The 4,182-nt window shown below is 38.5% G+C and overlaps 1 non-coding gene across 1 annotated transcript; it reads left to right on the plus strand.

The window, feature by feature from the left end:
- The first annotated feature begins 2,168 nt into the window (after positions 1–2,168).
- Positions 2,169–2,275, plus strand: LOC141603105 (small nucleolar RNA R71). Its single transcript, XR_012525000.1, has one exon. It is a non-coding gene; the product is annotated as a small nucleolar RNA R71 (small nucleolar RNA).
- Positions 2,276–4,182: the final 1,907 nt, after the last annotated feature.

The following is a 4,182-nucleotide window of genomic DNA, read 5'->3' on the forward strand; positions in this document are numbered from 1 at the left end:
GATAATTATCTTGATCAAAGTTTAAAAATCCAAAAATAACAAAAATGCAATACAAGAATTGAAATGCAAGTTAGGGAGTTAGAAATATTTACAAATGGTGGTTTAGGGAGGACTCCACCAAACTCTCATTCTTGTTGAGATGTCAAGGGGGCATGTCCAAGGTGTTGTTGATGTTGCTCAACACCCTGAAAAAGTAATCAAACGATTGTTCATTATCATGATAGAGGTCTTCAATAGACCTTGTCCCTTGTTATCGGTCTTGATCGATGGGATTACCAATGTAGGGATTAAAAATCCCTTCAAATTCGTCGTCCCAAAGACCACATACTTCATTAAGTTGATCATTGAAAATCTCTTGATTTGATGGAGAAAACTTTCCCATTCCCTTTTCTTGGCCAATGAGGCCATCTTCTTCATTGCTTGACTTTGATGAACCTTGCAAGCTCTCTTTGTCACAATTCACTTGCTCTTTGAATGGAGCATCTTCAATTTTCTTCTTTTATTGGAGTTCCGACTTCTTCTTTTCATCCTTCCGACTATAATGATCGATCATAAAACACGGTTCATGTAAACGGGGGGCTCTCATAGTCTTGTCAAGATTAAAAGTTGTACTCTCATCTCCCACTTCTAGAGTGAGCTCACCATGTTTTACATCAATCACCGCACCTGCGGTGTGTAAGAAGGGTCTTCCTAGAATGATTGGAATGTTGGAATCTTCCTCCATATCAACAATGACAAACTCTACCGGGATGAAAAACTTCCCAATTCGTACGGGGACATCTTCCCATATCCCTAATGGTGTCTTCGTCGATCTATCGGCCATTTGGAGTGTGATATTGGTGCATTTAAGCTCTCCCATCCCCAACCTTTTACTCACCGAGTACGGCATAACACTCACACTAGCCCCTAGATCACATAAGGCTTTGTTGATCGTGGTGTCGCCAATGGTACATGGTATTGAGAAGCTTCCCGGATCCTTTAGTTTTGGAGGTGAACTCCCTTGAAGTATTGCACTACTCACCTTAGTGAAGGCGATAGTCTCAAGTTTCCGGATCAACTTCTTCTTTGTGAGGATGTCTTTCATGTATTTCGCATAGGCCGGCACGTGATTGATTAATTCCGTGAAAGGAATTGAGACTTCCAAATTCTTCACAATTTCCATAAACTTTCCAAGTTGGTCATCAAATTTGGGCTTGGCTTGACGACTTGGAAAAGGAAGTCTTATCACAATGGGCTCCTTCTCCTTGGCCTTGTCTTCCTTTTTCTTTGAAATTTCTTCTTTTGATGATTCTCCATCTTTGTGAGCTTGAAGATGCTAGTTGAGTCAATTGGGTTTCCAACATCTTAGTGTGAGCTAGAATGTTGTTGATGGTGGTTTCTTTTGCTTGACTATCTTTTTGCATTTGAGTGAAAAATTCTTGTTGATTCTTTTGCATTTGGAGGACCGCTTTTTGAACATCAAAACCTTGGTCATTTTGGTGATTGTATGGATTTTAGTTTTGGTAACCTTGGTTTTGGTTGTAAAAGGGTCTTTGATTTTGGTTTCTCATGGGAGGTGGGGTGTATGTTGTTTGAGGGTTTTGAACATTTTGGCTTTTGTATGAGAGATTTGGATGAAAATTGGTGTTTTCATTTTAATAGTTGGAATAAGGGGTACCACTCGTGTATGCTTGGAAAGCATTCACTTGTTCATTTGTTCCCCTACATTCACCTTGGTCATGTCCCAAAGTTCCACAATTCTCACATATCCCACTTGGGATTGATCAGGATGCCGTCATGGCATTAACATGATGCTTTGGTGATTTTGAGGCTTCTTCAAGTCTAGCCATAGCTTGTTCAAACTTCAAATTGATTGTGTCAATGTGAGCACTAAGTTGAGCACCCAATTGAGTAACGGAGTCCACTTCATGTTTTCCTCCTCTAGTAGCCTTGCGAGGTCTACTATATTGTGAGTTATGGACCGCCATTTCCTCAATCTTGTTCCATGTTTGATTGTCATCAACTTCGGTGAACATTCCATTTGATGAGGACATGAGCGACAAATTCTTCATATAGACCGTTCCAAAAATGACATGAGCGACAGATAGCCATTTCCTCAATCTTGTTCCATGTTCCTTGAATCTTCATATAGACCGTTCCAAAATTGTTGTACCAAGAACCACTCGCTAAGTCCATGGTGAGGACATGAGCGACAAATTCCCTTAAACCGCTCCCAATCTTCATACAAAGATTCTCCATCCCTTTGCTTAAAACCCGTAATTTGAGCTCTTAGCATGTTAGTCTTTTTCTGTGGGTAGAACTTTTTGTAGAAAGCTAGAGCCAACTTCTTCCAAGAATCTATTCCGAGAGTGGCCTTATCAAGGCCCTTCAACCATTGTTTCGCGGTGCCGATTAGAGAAAAAGGAAATAAGACCCATCGGATTTGGTCTTGAGTCACACCGGTTTGAGAAATCGCATCACAATAGTCACAAAAGGTTTCCATATGAGAATGAGGGTCTTCACTAGGCATCCCCTCAAATTGGCTCCTTTCTACTAATTGGATAAAGGCGGATTTGGCAATAAAATTTCCGGTCAAATGTTGTGGTGTGGGAGTACCATTGGGTAGGTTCTCCTCGGTGGGTACGGAATGTGATGAAATTTTTGGCATTGTAGGTTGATTTTGTGGGGTATTTTGTGTTGGGTTCTCCTCACTTTATCTTGCAACAGGGTTGATGAACTCAATAGTTGGTTGAATCTCTACTACCTCACTAATACCTCTCAAATTCCTCCTAGCAAATCTCCTATTGTTTGTCAAGGTTCTTTCAATTTCATGGTCAAAAGGTAACAAATCACCTTGTGACCTTCTAGACATGCAAAATATCAAATAACTCGAAAACAATTAGAACAAACCTTGAGGAGTTTTACTTCCCCAAGGTAAAGAAAGACACAACTAATAACAATGTAAGAAAATCTAAATCAAGTTAACACCGTCCCCGGCAACGGCGCCATTTTTGATCGGTCCGTTTCGTTTTCTCAATTTAATAGATGTTGTCGTTGGGTCACGTCCGAATCAAAACACAATTTATAGCTTCACAAACAACTCTACAATTAGTAAAGAGGCAAGTAAAGGTCGGATCCCAAGGGACGGGAATTGAGATAAGATTTCTATTGAAACTAGTGGTGTCTTAGGGGTGTCACAATTTGGGTTGATGTAGAAGGTCACTAACTAAATAGCAATGAAAGTAAATAAGCAAGATGAATTAAAAGGGTTGTAAACAATTGATAAAAAGCACTTGGGTCTCATGGGGTCATAGGGGAATCATGGGAATTGATCATACAAACATGTTCTCAAATTATAAGCAAGCAAATATTGTTGTGATGGATTGAGTTAGGTTATATTTGTACAATCCTAGTAAAGTTTGGGTCCCGGAGCCGAATCGATTAGATTGTACAACACCTACAAGTCGACTTAGTCTTCCATACTCAACAACATGCATGGTCTAATGAGACTCGAGTTGGTTTATGTCTTACAAGTCTCATTGAAAAGATAGGTGATGGGTAAAAAATGCAAGGATTCATAGGCTCACATTTTATCAAACATAACATGTGCATTAGTTGAGATCAAAACAAGCAAGCAAATAAACCATGAAAGCATATTAATTTAAGCATGAATCATTCCCCATGTTGGTTTCCCCTAATTACCCATTAACCCTAGCTAGGTCACTACTCACTCATTATCATGTTGATCATGCTAGCAAGGTTGTCAATCATACCAACAAAAGGAAACATGATGAATAAATGAAAGTAATTAACAATAACTAAAAAAGGATTAAGAGAATTATACCTACTAATGATTCCAATAACAAAGAAAAGAATAAAAGAAGTACTTGATGTCTGATTGAGAGGTTGTCAATCTCCCAATAATAACCCAAATAATCTTCAATTACCCAAAATTAAGGATGAACAAAAGAGAGATTAAGGAAATAAAACTTGTATTAGAACTTGATTAATTGTTGATTACAATACTAAAGAGAGATTTGATTGATATTAACTACTCTAAATATTGATAAGAAGAACATACTCTTCTAATTAGACTAATGGGGTATTTATAGTGGAAATTAGGTGGATGCATTAGGGTTAACTTAAAGCTAAACTAGTAATTACACTTTTTAGATTAAGCAGGGAGAAGCCGGTATTTTTCGA

The sequence above is a fragment of the Silene latifolia genome, chromosome 9 (assembly GCF_048544455.1).
Source record: "Silene latifolia isolate original U9 population chromosome 9, ASM4854445v1, whole genome shotgun sequence".
NCBI classification, from domain to species: domain Eukaryota; kingdom Viridiplantae; phylum Streptophyta; class Magnoliopsida; order Caryophyllales; family Caryophyllaceae; genus Silene; species Silene latifolia.